Source organism: Acanthopagrus latus, chromosome 13 (genome assembly GCF_904848185.1).
Source record: "Acanthopagrus latus isolate v.2019 chromosome 13, fAcaLat1.1, whole genome shotgun sequence".
Taxonomy (NCBI): Eukaryota; Metazoa; Chordata; class Actinopteri; order Spariformes; family Sparidae; genus Acanthopagrus; species Acanthopagrus latus.
In genome coordinates this window covers 12,813,395-12,831,568 of record NC_051051.1, presented here as the reverse complement: position 1 = coordinate 12,831,568, position 18,174 = coordinate 12,813,395, and the positions used below count along the sequence as shown (strand labels likewise).

The window sequence follows — 18,174 nt, the reverse complement described above, 5'->3', positions numbered from 1 at the left end:
TTTGTACAATCAGCTCTATTTATCGGCCATAATATCGGTTTGGGCTGATAACCAATAACCTAACAATAACTTCCCTAATTTGGACTCAAACAGAGTGGCAATAATTATTGGAGTCATTTATCCACAGATAAGATACTGTAACTGTAACAGTTTAATCATTTCAGTCATTATTTCACAGTCTTGTCACATGTGGAGGTCTGCTGCTTTTGTTTCTCTTTGTTATAATATCAAAGTGAATATCCTGGAGTTTTGGTAAATTTGTCCAACCAACAAAAATTTCACACTGCAAATTTTGGAAAATGAGATGGACAATTTTCACAATTTTTTAAGATACTTTATAGACAAAACAAGTTCTTTTTATAATAATTGCAGTCCTAGACACACAAAAAAAACACTGCCAAACTGATCTCGGTGAGATTGGTACTTCTCCCCCAAATGTTTTAATTTGATTACATTTTTGTTTGCTCTGTTTTTTAAAGAGCCTTAAATGTTTCCTCTATTTCACAGGGTAGCAACACAATAAAAACAGGCTGCTGATGATATGAAAACAGATCGATATGATCTGTAAAAGTGGTTGTTGTTGCCTTTCCCTTGTTGGTACCTTACAGCGCGCAGGCAGATGTTTAACATCAGCGGAACACCCACAAGAGCTTGTTTGGAGCTGTTAAACTAAACCACTTAATGGTGATGCACTGCCCCCCTATCCACAGCTCTGTTATTTTACCATTATCCTGCAATGATAAGCGTGTGTGAATGGGAATGGGAGGGATGTGACGATCGGGGAGGTGATGAGCGCTCTCAAAGGTCAGGGTTGCTGTCGGCCCGGCTGTGATGTGGTTTTACCAGGAGAGCGCTTGGAGCGTGATGCAGTCTGGCGAGAGTGGCAGCAGCTGGCCTTTGCCACACAGCCCTGATTGCTCCGAGGGACCGGCCCGTGAGAGCTGGTTCTGATTTGCAGCCCACCCACATAGCGGCGCGGCTCTGAATGGGCCAAACTTGGGGGGGGGGAACGCTGTGCTTTCCCCTCTGTCTTTATCATTTCCCTGCCAGGAGTTTAATTTTATGCGGTTATTTACTGCAGCCTACAGTTCTTTTTTCTCTCCCTCCCTCGCCTCCTTCTTTCCGCCAGCTGCAGGTGTGTGTGCACTCGACCGAGGAGATGTGTTGGCTCGCCTACAAAGGCCCCGGCATAAAAATGGATCAGGAAATTCTGGTTCCACTTTATACCGAGTCCCTCCCCTCGCATGGCAGTAAATGCCACAGTCCAACCCCCTGACCCACCCACAGCTTCGGGAAAAAAGGTGATGAAAAGTTATTGCCACATTGTTGTTGTCACCTGCCCGCTGCTCGGTGGAACATTCCTTCGCAGTAGTCTTCAATTAGAGCCGGGCTTTAATGATTTGATCAGTCGGACAGGAGTTAGGAAAAACCCGATACTGGATTCTTTTTTTCTTTTCTTTTTTTTTTTTTTTTTAAGTGTGAGCGCTGGAGGCCGTTCAGCAGACGAACTTGACTCAGATGACAGTTAATAGGCAACTGCAGGACTGTCAGCATTGTGGACCCTCCAGTTCAGACAGGATTCTCGAGTCTGCTTTCATGTCATATGAGGTCACCTTCTTTTGTGTCCACTGCACACACACAAACACACACACACACACACACACACCGTGACAGAGACTCCCAGATACCCATGGTCCTCACACCCTGAGGGCCAGAGGAAGGAGACCCAGCAGAGGAAGTGTAAAAGGTCTAATGTGAGGCTGCTGAGTGACTCTGGATAGAGAACAGATCGGGTTGCGGGGCCAGCCGAGTCTGCATTGTAAAGAGGAGTTGATCTGTCTCTGTGAACGGGTCCTGTCTCCATCAGCGGGGTCCTGTTTGTGTTGTAGACCTCTGGACCTGCCTGCAGGCGCTGACCGCAGAATGCGCAGTGGAAATTTGAATTCCTTTGTAACGCAGAGGAATCCCATTCAGGAATTTTTTTGACTTGAAAAAAGATACCGGACCCAGTGATTCACGACATTGTAATTTTCATCCATGGTCTGACACCTTTTGACACATGAACCAGGAAATATGGGATGCTTTCAAATTTTTGGTTGAAGGTTTTAAAAAAGAAAGGTTGCTAAGGTCACCACAACATTGTTGTATTTCTGAATGGAATTCTTCTATACAGCCCCCATGAGAGGGATTGTGATGCTTTTTGTGGGGAATTTGAAGAGAAAAGGGAGAAATTCTTGTATGAAAATACATTTTTGGCATTTAATGATAAGATAAGATAAATAACACTGAGACACAAAGAGAACAGCATCCTTTTTTTTTTTATTAGAAAGGACCTGGTCTTGGTTTTGAGACCAAAGCTTTGGCATGCATGTAAATCCCGGGCCATAATGAATCTTCACACAGCTGTCACAGCTGTGATGTTACCCACCAGCGGGGATGGATTGTAACTTATTACATTTACTCAAGAACTGTACTTAGTACAGTTTTAAGGTACTTGTACTTTATGTGTATTTCCAATTTTCTGCTACTGTTCACCAACCTCCACTACCTTTAGGAAGCAAATAGTTTCCTTTTACTCCACTACATTTATTGACAACTTTAGTTGCAAGTTACTTTGCAGACTGCATGGTGCAAAAGAGCCAAAGTCGTTTATTTTCATATTATTTTATCAGCAAAGACAAACACTGATTTCAGAACTATTAATGCTTAATAAGTACATTTGATATCAGATATTTAAAGAGTTAATGAAGCACTTGTTATATGGGTGACTCTCTTGTATCAAAGTAATATTTTAACACAATATCTTAACTTTTAGCGAAGTATGACTTTCAGGTACCCTATACAACACTGCCCACCAGTATGCAAAAATAGAGAGAAGAAGCTTTTTGGTCACTGTATGAACATTTACAGTTTCCTGAAACTCAAAATGACGTCAGCAAGGTTTTTGTTCTCTATTAGTCCCAACCCAAACGTGTAATTAATATGGGTTGGGTATTGTCAGATTATTTTTTTTCCTTTGTAACCAGTTCCTGAACAATTTTCAATAACAAATTTATGAAAAGTTTTATCACATTACACATATGAGCTCTGTCTCTTAGATCTCGGCATGGCCATGCTTATGGCTCACTGACAGTGATGAGATGAACTCTTTCAGTATTGAAATTCAGTATTGAATGACAAGACATTTTTCAACACTCGAGTGCCATTAAGGTATTAAACTTCAATCCCCAGCCACATGTGCTGTGGTAGAAATGAAGAAAAGCAGCAAATCCTTACATTTAAGGGGGGACAAGCAATGTTTTGTGTTTATGCCAGAAAAAAAACTTACTAATCAATGTATTTGATTATGACTGCTAAGTTGTCTTTGTGCAAGAATAATCATTATGGAATTTAGTGTGATGTGGAGGAACCAGAATGGCTATAGCTAAATACTTTCCACTATCTATTAGCATGGTGTCTTCCATCTGGAGGATACTTACAGTTTGACTAAGGTTGCTGGTGGCAGGCCAGAATCACCTTGCTTAGATGCTCAAGGCTAGCTGGACATGCCTGTGAATATGGGAAGATTGCCAAATCTCCCTGTGTCTGACAATGATGTATCCAGTGCCACTGGGTTAGCCACCGTATTAGAAAACAAAGGTGGCCAATGACGAATATACCTACTTAAAGTTTTGATGGTGCCCAGAAGAAAGCATTCAGAAGTGAAGACGGTGACCCCATGAATAGCTGAGACTGAAACAAGTATTCCATCAGGAAATGACTTAAGGATCTCCTTAGTCATTTGCCACAGGCTAAAAGACAGTAGCAAAGTAAGGAAGGCACACTTTTTTTTGGTCAGGGACATACCTTCTCTCCTCGACAGAGGACACGGCACTGTTTACCGTGAACCCTGGCCAACGATAGTAAAAAGAAAAAAATGCACGCTGGACAGTCTGGGTTTGCCTGTGATTGAATTGAGAGGCCCTCTCTGCGGCTGCCAAGAATCTGCAGAAAAACAGCAATGTTGTGTCTGCAGGCCGAGAGAGCTCCTGGGTTAGGAGGAGGAGAGTACAAGGCAAGGCTGAGGTAGATGGAGCTCCTGCGTACCTTACCTCCTGACCATGGTCCCTCTCACTTAGGACCAGTCGCTCAGCGGTGTGCACTTGCGGTATCGGCTGGCCCCTAAATCACAGACAGACTGTCCCTGCTGAAGAGATTTATCTAGCGAGTACGAGAATACACCAGCAGACCTGCTCCGCCAGGCAGCACAAGTACCAATTTAAAAGCTTCCCTATGATATGACAGCGCGGCGGTGATGACAGGTTCCGGGCTCCCCGACCTTTCATCCCGCAGAATACAGAGGGAGAGCGGAAGGCTGCTGAGAGGCCTTCAAAGTAGGAAGTCGCTCACCATAATGTTGCCGCTGCGGTGGAAGAACGCCTTGTGTTTTGTTGTCTGAGGCAGATCGAGTTTGGCTCGACGCGCTCCACGCACTCTTCCTCTTCTGTAATTATGCGCCAAATATATTTTAATGAGGAATGAGGTCTGAATAAACGTCATTTGTGCAAAGCTATTTGGTTCTCTTGAGACTTTGGAGTATATTCTGGATGTCGCTCGATCTCAATAGTTGTTATTTCACTGGCGCCCAGACAGAACTACAGTAGGTGAGTGCAGCCGGGTTCATGCATGGGACTCGGGCTCTTCATCCTGAGATGGCACACTTCTGTGAAAATGAAAGCCCCCCTATGGCAGACGGCAGCAGCAGCAGCAGCAGCAGCAGACACAGCTCAACTTTACTTTGTTAGTGTCTGTGTGTGTACTGTATACAGACTGTTACCAAGTAGGACAGGAGATTTATGTGTATATACACTACGGAGACTTTTATGAGTGTATATATGGACGTGTTGAGTGTTTGCAGCTATCGAAGCAGGCAGATGTTATCGCGCGACCCTCTGCGTGCGGTATTTAAGACTTCCGCCGCTGAAGATAAGCACTGTTATTTACAGTAATACGTCTTGACTTTTTGGAGGCTCCTCCAACCCTGCCTTCAGTTGAATCCAGTTTGCTTGGAGAGGGCACTATCCTAAACGTTCAGTTTGCCCATAGCTTGTGTCAGTTAAGTACTTTAAATAATAACAGTTTTCAGAGTCTAATACAGCCTAATTACAGTTTACAGTCTGATTCAGCAGGGACGTACCCTAAATTCAAAAGAAGCATTTTGGCAACGTGCCTGGTTTTGTGTTAGCTAACCGTGCGCAAGTCAGGTTAGCCAAGCCTGTTTAGCTAGAAACAAGTTTATGAGAAACCAGAGTACAGAGTAGATTTGAGAGAACGTACGGAACAACAACAGATCTTGCTCAACAGTCAGACAAACAGCTCGGTTTACGCCATTTATCTAGAGAAGACGTGTTCAGGAGCAGTGTAATGTTATTTTGTTTTTGTTTTTTTTAATAAATTTTATTTTAGTGACCTTTAAGGGCTGGACATATTTTCTACAGAAACAGCTACAAAGTTAGGAAAGAGGGTGGGTAGATTTATGATGGATAAGGAAGAAACTTTGTTGGTAGGATAAATCTGGCCGGGGGAAAGTGAAATATCAGTGCCGTGTGCGGTACAGTGTGTTACTTATGATACTGCATTATTGACTTGACTTGACTGTGCTTGCCTTGATCCTTCATTGACACCAATGAGGTGTCCTGGAGCAAACCCCAGTTCCTCCAGTGGAGCTGCACAGTGGCCGACAGATCAGACTGGTGTACTAACTGAGGAAAGGAGAAACTAAATCTTTAAACAGAGCTTTTCTAGTTTGTCAGTTAGGACTTGACAATACAGACAAAAGAACAATATTATTTTTAATATTTATACATTTTTCACCAAATGCCTCAATATTCCTGCAGCAATACTGTAGGGATGACTATTGGTACTTTAACAAAATGATAATGCAATGAGACATTCGATCGATAATCATCAGTAATGTGTGTATAATGAATAAGTGGGTTAAGACATATAATGGAAAAAGTAGACTAGCCTGCTAAGTTTAGAAAATGACATCACTTCACTGTAATGCAACTTTAAAACCAGGAAAAGACAACACGTACACCACAGCACAATATGACGACTGAAAATGTTACATAGTCTGATAGTTCGTTAACAGAATAATATCAATATATTTCCCGGCCCTACTCTAAGTGAAGGGAACCCTGGATATAAAGTGAAAAATAACTAATAAAACTTAATAAAAAGATAACTTATGCAAATTTCCTGTGCCAAACAAATGAGCTGTCATTTAACTTTCTAAAACCACAGATTGATCTAATTGAAGGTGTTGTAATAGACCTCTGTTTATCTTAGAATCTGGGTGGTCACCATTAAAAACAGCTCATTTTCTCAGAACAAAGAGATGAAAGAAATCCCCAATAGCAGATTACCACTGAGCTACAGACGCTAATGGATCAGCTGCTAGCCAGGAAGTGATGTCACTACTGCGTCACTCTTGACAACCCTAGACAGAGATAAGTGGATCAAACAGGAGCCGCGTCAGACATGCTCATTTATTTATGACAGCGTCGCTTGTAGCTGTACATGTGTGTCATTACTCAGCATATCCATCTGCTCAAAGTGCATACACTGTACATTTGAAAATGTTACCCCCTTAAAACCTGGAAACTGATCCGCTTTGAAGTAGTCTTAGACTAGTAGACAATAGACAAGCAGACTATTTATTTTAAATCGTATGGGCTAAAAACTTTTTCGAACAACTTGAAATTATTTGTCTACATTACTTGGTCATTTTGAGATACTTGTTTTTCTTGATTTTTCAGTAAAGTCACTTTGGCTAATTTTTCATTGTATACTCATTCATTTGTGTATATTTAGTAGAATTTAACCCTAACCCTAACCCTAAAATTGAATATGTAAGTGAATTAGAATATTTCTGACCTTTTTCAAATACCAAATCAAGACATGTCCATCTCTTAAGTTTTCATTTTTGGGTGTTTATGTGTTTTAATATATGAAAAAACTATTATTTTATTTTTTTCAAAAACTATGACTTCAAAACCATAACATGTATTAAACATCAGTTTTGCATATCTTTGCACTCCTAAGTGAAAGTGGTTTTTATGAACCACTTGTTCACATCCACACTCTCTCTCACACACACACACACACACACACACTTGTTGTAAGAGAGAGTGGCGTTCCAAAGGGCAGCAGTGTTTACCTGCCCACTTGAGTGGATTCCTCAGCCGGCTGGCTCAGACGCTGAGGTAGAGGCTCCGGTGCCTTCGTGTCTACTGTCTACACCGGAGACATTCTTAGCCTGATATCGCTGCCGCACGCTCAACAAAGATGTTGAAAGGCCATATTGAAGCGGGGCTAGGAGTGGAGGGGTGCGTGGGGGCAGAGAAAAGGGAGCGTCTGACGGAGTCTGAGGAGATAGATGGACCCGGCTCATAAAACTCAGTATCGTCAGTGCGGCCGGAAGCCTTGAAGTGTGGTGCATGCAGAGGGGGAGCAGGTGTGAGTGTCTGTATATGTTTGTGTGTGTGTGTGTGAGGACGTGCCGTATGTGACTGTGCAGGCATGTGCGTGGGTGCATATGTGTGCCTGTGTGTTGAAGTGAGTGCATCTGTGTTTGAGTAATAAATAGAGTGTAAGTTCCGGCCGGGCGGACATCGAGCGAGGGCTGAAAATGCACAGATGCCGTACACGCAGCGCCATTGAGGTTGTGATCACGTCCGCGGCCGAACACAGCAGAACTTACTGGTCACTAATTAAAATCAGGCTTTCTCGGTTAATCACACAGCAGTGGGTCATGGGTATGTGTGTGTGTGTGTGTGCGCGTGTGTGTGTGATAGGGAGATGAAGGAACTTCAAAGCGGCATGGCAGCATTCTCTGAACACGGCCTGTTTACACTGCTCAGTGGAGTCTGCATTCCTCTGTCTCATTTTTCCACGGCATTCCACGAGGAGCTCCCTGCTCCTGGCTGCGTGCCCACACCCCAGCAACGTTTACCCTAACACCCCCCCACCCCACCCCACCCCACCCCTCCCCGTATAGTACATGCATACTTGCGCGCACACAACTGTACACTCCATTTGGCCATTAAAGCAAGACGGGGCCCAGCTGCGAGCGGAGCGCCCACCAGCAGGGGCACCTTCAGCGAGGAAGGAGGAGGCGAAGGGGAAGGGATCACATGCGCCTCGGCGCCGCAGGAGGGCAGGAGATGCAGCCTCCCGCTTCCCCTCTCTCGCAGCCGGACTCAGGTGGATATCCAGATGCACCAATGTCAATCCGAGCGATGTCGGACAGAAAACATCTGCGCTGGGTCGTCTTGAAAAGCTCTCAGCGCATTCCCCGAGCATAAATCAGGCTGCCTCAACGCCTGCCTCAGAGCCAAAGTGAAATACAGCAGCGAAAAAGAAAACAATTATGCTGCCAATTACAAGGTGTGTTGCAAGCAGTCAGCGGCCACATCAGAGGAGCTCTCTGCTGATGTTTCTGTGACTATTTACTGGTGGGGTTGCTAAGGATGCGGCGTGTGTGTGTGTCTCTGTGTGTGCGCCTGGGCAATATGGTCACATAAACATTTGCAGAGAGCAAAAATAACATGCAGAAGGCCTTTACTTAGTTGTTGTGTTTACTCGCTCTCTGCCTTTATGACTGCGTTTCTCCGACATCGGCCACAGGTGATTATGGGATTCCCTGTGGGGTGGAGTGGAGGAATGGTGGTGGACGGTGACATCTGTGGAGAACTATGTGACTGTTTTCCTTCTTTTTTTTTTTTGCTCACCACAGGATCTTCTCCTGGATTTAATTAGAGATCTTCCATGACAGAGTAGTAGGTAATGACAACTGCACAGTAAAAACACTCTTCCGAACAAGTTGCTTTGAAGGAGTTTTTAATCATAAAATCAGTTTTGTTTTGTTTTTTCCCCCCGGGGAGACCTTTCTAAGAAGTTATTTTCTAGCGTCACCTTTGTTTTATGGCCGATTTCTTCTTTCTAGGAAAATAAGATTTAAGGCCGAACATGCTGCTCCACGTCTTGTCAAGAATGGAAAGGTTTGAGCAGCGTATAATAAGTGTACAGATGTTAAAAGAATCAACCGTGAGGAAAGAGGAAGTCGGTGGGTTAAGTCATTTTGTCTGTCATTTGTTTTGAGCAGATGGGAGGATGGGGACGCCTCAGTGGGTGCTTCAGCGAAGTGATTTATGGTGCAAGAACTGCGCTTCAAATTTCTCAGTTTATAGTTATTTTACATTTTAATCGTGTTCAGCAGCCAACAGGTGAACCGCACACGTTACACAGTACCACATGCCAGAACTTTTTTAATGTGACTCCTTAGAAATCAACTTAAAGATCACTACTTTGCATTCTGAAAGAACACTCATAGTGTGTTCCAAGTTGTTTTGATCAACGCACATTGCTAGCAAATGGTTGTGAAAAAGAATAAGGATGTTGAAAGTTGACAGACTGGTTGCATTCTTCAAACAGATCTCCATTTATGCTTTAAAGATACAAAATGTAACATTTCTGCATGAAAAAAAATTGTGTGAGTTTTGTACTAACTTTATTCCGAATGCTCCGATAATGTTCAAACCCAGCAAAATGTGCCATTTTATTCAAGGTGACGGTGCCGTTTCATCTGGGTGAGGAGTGTGAGGAAGGGAATTTGGGAACATAACCCTACAGTAACATGAATAAAACTTTAATACTTTTTCTCATCCATGATCATTCCTGTCAGATTCAGATCTGATAGATTTTTGCCGGCAGAATTGGTTGTTGATAGTTTTCAATTGTTTGGAGACCCCTAGTGGCAGAAATCACACACTGTGCCTTTAGAGGCAGTTGTATAGTTACACTTCCACATCGGGCAGAGCTTTATGAACAAAGAAAAGCTCATTGGCTGCATATGTCAGTGTATGGTGGCATTCAGTTTCAGCCCACATTCTGCGTTCAGGGTTCCTTCGCTTTATGAGGTTGACTGGAAGAGCAGTTGGAAAGCTGGAGGAGCACGAGGAAGAGGAAGGAGAGAAAAATGGCTCCCTCTCTTATTCCCTAATAAAGTTCGACCCCTCTTTTAGAACAGGCACAGTGCTGCAAAGAGAGATGGTGGGTGGGTTCAAGGGGCGGCGGACATGGGATTGCATTTCCAAATGAAAGAGGGATGTTAAAAGCACCCAGCAGGCTACTGTTTTTTTTTATTTTATGTGCAAGTGTGTTAAAAGGGCACCTGTCTCTTGTTAAAGGGAAGCACACGGCAACTCTGGTGTCACCGTCCTTACTTTGTGTTGAGAGTGTGACTTTTTTGTGTTGTTTTGTGCTTTACTTTCAAATTGAAATGGTACCTTCTGCCAGTCGATTCTAAATTATCTACAACACCGATTTCAAGAAGTTGGGAGACTGCGCAAACCTTACATGAAACAAAACGTGAATCATTTGCTCGTCCTTTTTGAAGTTATTGACATGATGCTGTTTTTGAGTCTACAAAATTCTCTCTCATTCAGAGTCTCATGAGTAACTCTCTTAATCCCCAAAAATACCCGAGGAAGATGAAATTGGTATCTTCCAACGAGTCCCGAAAAAAGGCAGTTAAAAGCTTTTCATTTACACTAATTAGGGAACGTATTGGCTGTTAACAGAAAGCTCGTCCTCCTTTTTGTCCGTTTCTCCGTCTCACCTTCTCCTGTAATTTAAAGTTCCCCTCTGTGAACACCCTTCCTCATTCTCTCGACTAATCTCTTTCCACATAGCTGACCTTAAGTTCCCAAACCGTGAGTGACTGACATGTTGAAAAGTGTGGGGTTTTTATCTCTGAATGATGTTGTGGAACCTGAGAGAGATTGAGAGTCGTCCTGCAGGCCAGGGACGGGCGGGAGGAAGCCTGGAGGACGTGTGCATGTGGCCCCCGCGTCTACGGGGAAGGAGGATCGCTGCAATGCTAACAAACTGCTGGGTTACCAAGCCACTGACTTGTTATGACAGGGAAGTGCTGTGTTTATGTTTAACTCAGAGCTTTGAAATGTATAGTGTAGCGCTGGCCTGAGGCTGATGGAGTGGCCGTGGTTGTTGGTGGTGTGTATGTTTCGGTGTGTGTGTGTATATATGCAAGCCTCTGTGCTCGTGTAAAACCACAAAGAACCTGTGCAGGAAGTGTGGAAAGGACGCTGGGCTCCATCTTTAAGTTTTTTGTTTTTTTTTCCATGGTGATTCCGGTGCAACTAACACACTTTGCCTGCTGAGTGGCTCTAAGTACCTTGTCACCAGAGAGAGAGAGAGGGGGCAAATTCTGTCTTGATTTAGTGTAGCAGCTATAATAATGGTACTGCGTGATGGGTTTTGTTGCACTTAAGCAGGATGGATGGGGGTTTCTTGCTGCTTTCACAAGCATTGACACCGATCAGCAACATTAAAAGAACAAGTGAAGTGAATAACATCGATCATGCCGTTGTAACGCAAGGCTCTGCTAGGAAACCTTGAGTCCTGGCATTCACACGGATTGTACTTGACATGCACCACCCACCCAGACACCATTCCTGACCAAGTACACTGCCCCATAGCAATGGCAATTTTGGGGGCAGTGGCCAACAAAATATACTCTTGATTGGCCCAGAGGAATGTGATGAAGAGCTCAAGGCATTGACCTGGCCTACAAACTTCCTGGATCGCAATCTGATCAAGCACCCGTCGGACGTGCCAGAACAAGTACAATCCGCGGAGGCCCCACCCTGCAGCCCCCAGGACTCAAGGGATCAACTGCCAACGCCACCACAGGACAACCCCAGAGGTCCAGTGTCCATGCCTCGAAGGGTCAGAGCCAAGTCTGATCCACAGTGGGGCCCTCATGGATCACACTTGTTCCTGCACATCCCATGGATGCTCAGTGCGATTGGGATATGGGAAATTTGGAGGCCAGGTCGACACGTCGAGTTCTTTGTCTTTTGTTCATTGCCCTGCTGGGAGGCTGCTGCGATGGGGAGTGCCATTGCCATGACGGGATGTACTTACTTACTTGGGAAAAATGTGTCCTTTGAGTTTTCGTTCAGCCTATGTCCCATCTGCCAACATCCTGTTTGCCTTTCTCTGCAACCCGTGTTTGTTGTTGCTTATGACAGCTACACCAGAAGAACTTAACCTTAAGAGTTAAGAACACATTGTAAGTACATGCATTGGAGACAAATTCAGATTAAAACCCGCTTTCCCATATGGCATTGTAACTCCCACTGAGCGCTATAATCCAGTAGTTTTTAATGACTTTTGCATGCCTGAATGAAAATCTGCCGCACTGATCAAAGCACAGGTGCGGCACAGTTCATCCAAGTTCAACCTTTGTGCTGCATTTCATGATTAAAACCCTGTGCATCTACCGGAAACGAGGCGAGTAACTATTTAGGAAGGCAGAGAAAAAATTAGCAAAAGATGGATTCGAGTAAGCGTCAAGTTTCAATATATCACAGAGAAAAGCAACATCCGAAAAACCGAGCATACACTCCCCCATCTGGCACCAGTACAAGTACGCAGTGACTTTGTTTAACGACAGCGTTCAGGCTCACTCCTCAGCTTCCTTTCTTTAAGACCAGCTCCTCTTCCTTCTCCGGGTTCTTTCTTCTCTCTTGTGTGCTCGCTTTTATAGAAACAGAGAGACAGTCTGACGGGCTTGGAGTTGGGGGGAAGCGCTCCTACTTAAAGAAAGCGCCCGGGCAAATTTGGGGCTGGTGGTAATTATTTGGGCCTCATTATGGGATCACGTTTCCCTAAGTCATTCTCTGTGGTAACCGTTACTGGATATGGGGCTGACACTGTCAATAAAGCGGAGGGAAAGATGACACGCCTTTTGTTTTGACAGGACCAAAGCAGTAATGCCTCCCGTTACTTTGCATTTGCAAAGAGAAGAGAGAGGCGAGGGCCTCAGAGCCCACTTTTCCAGATGCTCCGACAGAGAAAGACCCTCTGCTCTGCTCCCCTGGCACCGGGCAACCCGGCGTCACTCTCCTATCAGCCTTTCATGTAAATCTACTTAGTGTAGGGTCATGAGATAAAAGGCCGTTTGATTGAGGAGTGCGGTATGAGGAGCGTGTATCTGTGTCATCTATGGCACTGAGAGCTGGACCACAGTGTTTGTGTAGAAGCCAGCGCTGCCTGATTATCGGTCCAAGGAGGGATATGACATTTGAGAAAAGGCTCAGCACCCCCCCGAAGTAACCGCTGAGATTTAAACACACACTCCTGCATAACAGCGCTGAGTTATTCACTCTCCTGCAGGACCACAGAGGGACTTTTTGCACCGTCAGTAGGTGCATATGTTCACATGCAAGCACATGCAGCTCAGGTGCCTCTAGCAACAATACATAGCCGTGCGCTCACTCAATAACTCATTTTCTTACAGACCACGGTGGCAGGACAGAGAAGCAGTGGGTCAGCGTCTCACCACAGGCTCCCTCTTCCCTTAACAAACGCTCACACCGAGCCAAGTCTTAGCAGGGATCCGCAGTAAGTGTTGCCCAGTAACCCGGGCAACCAGATTCAAATCTCCTTCGGCTATTACATGCGGTCTCGTTGCTCCTTTTGGCAACCGCATAAAACAAACATTTGCCCTGGTTATAGAATCTTCTGCCAGGTTGAATAGGAAAAAAAAGAAAGAAAGCTTTGATTTACACCTCCAGAGACAGATATAGAAGCTGAATAAAATTGATTCATGCTGGGCGAGGCTCAATCATTTTTTGAACTTCTGTGTGGCTGTGAGCGAGAATCAAAACCACAGTTTTGTTTTGTAATACTCAATATTTACCCTTTGATCGACTCCGTGAAATATGGAAGCCATTCTGATAACTAGGGCAACCAAAAGCTGAGGCCCAGATGGCAGCCTGGTCTCAGTTTCTAAACGTATTGCTCAGTAAGTGTTTCTCAGTTCATCACACTCTTGACCCTCCTCGCTCTGAACTACCCATCACTCGCTCACTTATTGAGTTGACCTTTGAGAGTTTGGAGGTGGCGCCGGTGGCTGTTATCTCCCCTTATGCCCTTGTTTCTCATAAGAACCATAATCATATTATTTGTGTATTGTTTCGTCATGGTCGAAATGTATGGGGTAGTTTCCCTGAAGCTTCAAAACCCCAATAATGGTATTTGGGGCCTCCTTTCTATAGTGTGTGTACAGTAACTGTTTGTGTGTGCGTGCATGTGTATGTGTGCACGCTGGGTAGAACAGGTGTCCGTTTAATGGTGGAGTTTCAAGAGACTGAGAGAGACAGAGAGATTTCATTAGATTTAAAGCCCAGACAGGAGGCCAGGAGGCTGAGTCACTCACTGAAGAAGTGGGTCAGTCAGAACTCAGGCAACAGATACTATGTGCTTTTAGGTGTGTGTGTGTGCACGCCTGCAAGCTTGCATGTGGCCGGGTTGATTGAATTCTTCCCTGATACACACTAAACCTGGCAGGCTTTCCAGGCCTCGGGGGCAAGGCTCCATTGAAGAAGCCTGTTGCCTCCCTCACTCTCTGCCTCGGTTTATACTGCATGATAGAATAATCACACACTGATATGTTTCTTTCATCCCCGACTAAACCAATCTGCTTCATTTATTTATCTTTACATATAGCATTTCATCGAACGGTACTTAACCCCGTGACCTGAGCAGCTGGTAATTGAGTGGTCGGGCTTGATGAGAGGTGCGAGCCCTTTCTGCTTCCCCCCTCTAACGCATACTGACATAACTGCCTGGGCCCGGTTCCCTGCTGGCAGCAGATAAACTAGAAAGCTCTCTTGCTGATTATTGGCAGATGAAAAAAGAAGATCCGCAGGGCTAAGCGGGTGGAAAAAAAATATTATTGACTTCTCACCGCAGCTACTATTTATTCTCCCCTTTTTCTGTCTGTGTATTTGTTTTTGAGGCTGTTAGTTTCTTGCCCCGGAATATTTTTGGGGTAGTCTCTGATTGAGCTGGAAAGGAATGCCTTTAATCGTGGCTACAAAGGAACCGAGGGACATGTCCCCGTCAGTTTTGCAACAGATCGAGACAGATGAGGAGGAGGAGGCGGAACGGAGGAGTGAGCATTGTTAACAGTCTGTGGGGAACTGTTTGCGTGCTCTGTGGTTTCTAGTCCCTGTGAAATGGAGACTCAGTGATTTGGTTTCCCAGGCCCCTTTTTCTCAGGGCCGCACAAAAAACCATCAACCAATGAAGACGTTTCAGAAGTTTCAGTCCGTCCTGGTTGCCATTTATAGTCCTGCAGCAGCATGTTTCTAAGTGGTAGATGGCACCCATGGTGGCACATGGTGAGCGTTCACAGCCATTTGATTGTAAGTGGTGTGGGCATATCTAAAATAGAAGATAATGCTTAGTTTTGTCAACGACGCAAAACATAGACACTGTGACCATCGAGGTGGTTGCCCTCAGAGCCTCAAGAAAGCCAGAAGAAACTGAAACCAGCCGCTCCTTCTGAGCCCGTTCGGCTCAGTGCTGGGATCATTATCTGCTTTACTAGGTATGATTGCACAGCACCGTGCGTTGACATGTTAAATATCACAACAAGATCCAAAGACGAGCAAGTAAGCCGACAAATGAGCGTTGTGATTTCACAATACGATCTCATTCTGCTGCAGAGTGTCGCTCTACTTCAACATTTCCAACAAACCTATAGCAAAAAAGAGCAGAGGTCGTGGCATCAGTGGAACAGTGTCATTAAAGGATTTTATTTTATTTTCTTTCTTTTTCTTTGTTAAGGGCCAAGTTCAACTGTAGGCCTTTAATTTGGGCCTTGTAAATGTGGACTGGTAGAGGCAGCTGGCAGCGCGGGATGGACGCCAGGCCAGGGGTTCATGCTGTCCGGCTGCCTCGCACTCCTTAACAGGGGCTGCCATGCAGGCGACAGGCGAGGGTCTGAAAACATCACGCAGGGAAGAATGTTCCATCAGTATTCTCACGTTTCAGCTTCAACCAGAAAGTTGTTTTGGATTTGCTCCCAGGATTTGTTAGTCCCTTTAACTACGTATCACCCAGTCTTCGATACCGCTGTGGTGGTGATTCTCAACCTTTTTTGTCAGATGAGCTCAAGTACCCCTTCACCGACATCGCCCACTGTGCTCGAAATAATTTGATGTTAAGTTATGCTTCATGAAAGTGGATGAATTGTTACCCAACGAATATATCCTGGTGCGAGCTGAGCAGAGACCTTGAGTAGAGAGAGTCGCGGCAACGGAAGTTGAAGATACTGATCGTCAGGTGATTCACAGAGACTTCAGATTGTTCCAGGAACAGTGAATACACAGAGAGACTGACGTACGATATTTGGCAGTTTGTACTTATAACGTGTGATTTATTGATTGTTTTACTGGGCTGCTAGTATTTGCGAGCTATAGTTCTCCATGATCTGCCGTTGCTTTAAACAAAATGGTCCACTGGAGTGAACAGAGATGACGCAACTCTGTCCACACCAGGGCTCTGGATCTGGAAGAAACTGAGGGCTTAGTTTACAAAATGATCAACCTGCTGTATTGAAGAAAACTCCAAACTGTTGATTCAGAACACATTTAACACAACACAAGCGAGGAGTAGGGTCATTTACTCACAAGATTACATAGAATTGGACTTCTTTTTGAAAGCAGTGGAGTTTCAGGCACGTTCACATTGGCTTCCCTTTTCCATACCAGGAAGCTCTGTCTATTTTGTGCAGTCAGTGATAGTTACGATTGTTTTTGTGTTTTTTTTCAATTGCACAGGCTGGCTGACCACACACACACACAGTTTTTTTGTATGTCTGTTTGGACTTCTATTTTTCTCCCGAACAACAATATGTGGATCTATTTCTTTAACCAAAATCGTCATCTAAATGTATATAAATAAGCTGAACTACACCATAATCAGTCCATATACTAGCAACCACTGAACCACCCCCTGGGGTATAGGCACCCCTAGCTGGTTATCACTGGCCTATAGGCCATCCTTAGCTTTTACTGGTACTTATGCAAACAGTAAGCATAACGTATACACTATACACAAGGTGTTGCCTCCTCATCTCTCTCTCTCTCTCTCTCTCTCTCTCTCTCTCTCTCTCTCTCTTTTTTTTTTTTTTTCCTCCATGACCCACCCTGGTCCCCCACGTTTGCTTTCTGTCTCCTCTCCTCTCCTGCTCCGTCTGACAGACATGCACCAGCCCTTTGCAGCGCATTACGTCAATTCCCCAGGACCGGGGTGCCAGCTGTTGATGTCACCCTTGGGTCTTTTTAATTTAGGGATTTCCGCTGGGTGAGATGAGGGGGAGCCCCGTGACCTCAGCCCACAGCCACATGAAGAGGCCCACCGTGGCAGAGCCAGGCCGGGCCGGGCCTGCAAAGGGCAGGGCAGGCCAGGCCAGGGTGGGACCGCTCTGCTGGGGTGTGTGGGTGAGCGCAGTGACTGGGTGCTGCCGGCTGAGCTGTGTGCTGTAACACGGGCCGGCCGAGGAGCACGGCCGTCGACGCGCTTGTTGACGTCATGAGAAAATTGGTGATGCGTGGCGGCATTTTGGGAGAGGTTCACTCCCTCCTGGACTGCCGTGCAACTCCTCGTACCCGTGACAGCATGTCTGTGACTTGCAAACACTGCCGCTATCCCTTGAGCTCTTAAATGCAGCCTTTCAGCAGCTACGAATTTCCTCCCTTTCAGAGGGGATCAAATGTTCCTACCAGAGAATATCTCTCGTTCTTTCAGTCCTCAAGGCTTTGAGTGGGAGTGAACATCGCCATCCATGTAATTGATTTCATAGGGTGCCAAAGTTTTCCCTCTTGATTTCAACTGGGTACGGTTCAGAAAGGAAACGCCTTAATTTAACACATAAAAGGCGGCCATCAAGAGGTGATGGTGTGAAACATGCTTTAGTAACGCCGTCTAGATTGTCTTTTACGAGCTTGTCTCAAACATTCTGTGCCAATCTTCCGTATCCTCAGGGGCACATTCTGTAGGTTACATGTGTGGAAAAACTGAATTTACCAGTGTTACCAGCAAGTGTTGAAGAGACAGATGCCTCTTACTGTTAGTCTTACTGGTTCACAGCTGTGGTGTATTTTTCACCTCTCCTAAGCAGATGACAAATTTTCACCTTAAATTGTTTAAAACTGACTAAACATTTGTTTTATTTTAATTCTTTTAGTTGTGTACCGACACATAATTTTACTCAAGGTAATGTAACGTTTGCTTTGGTTATGTTTGCTCTAA

At 44.9% G+C, this 18,174-nt stretch overlaps 1 protein-coding gene across 7 annotated transcripts in view; it reads left to right on the top strand.

Annotated features, from left to right (window-relative positions):
* LOC119031153 (E3 ubiquitin-protein ligase RNF43) overlaps positions 1–18,174 on the top strand; it is an 89,973-nt gene that overhangs the window by 36,983 nt on the left and 34,816 nt on the right. Inside the window, exons 1-3 of one of the 7 annotated variants that reach the window (XM_037119399.1) lie at positions 8,058–8,430; positions 8,780–8,826; positions 8,990–9,109. The exons of 3 other annotated variants lie outside the window; for them this stretch is intronic. The gene's annotated coding sequence lies outside the window, so the exon portion shown is untranslated. 3 more of the 7 variants (XM_037119400.1, XM_037119402.1, XM_037119401.1) reach the window with 3 other exon arrangements.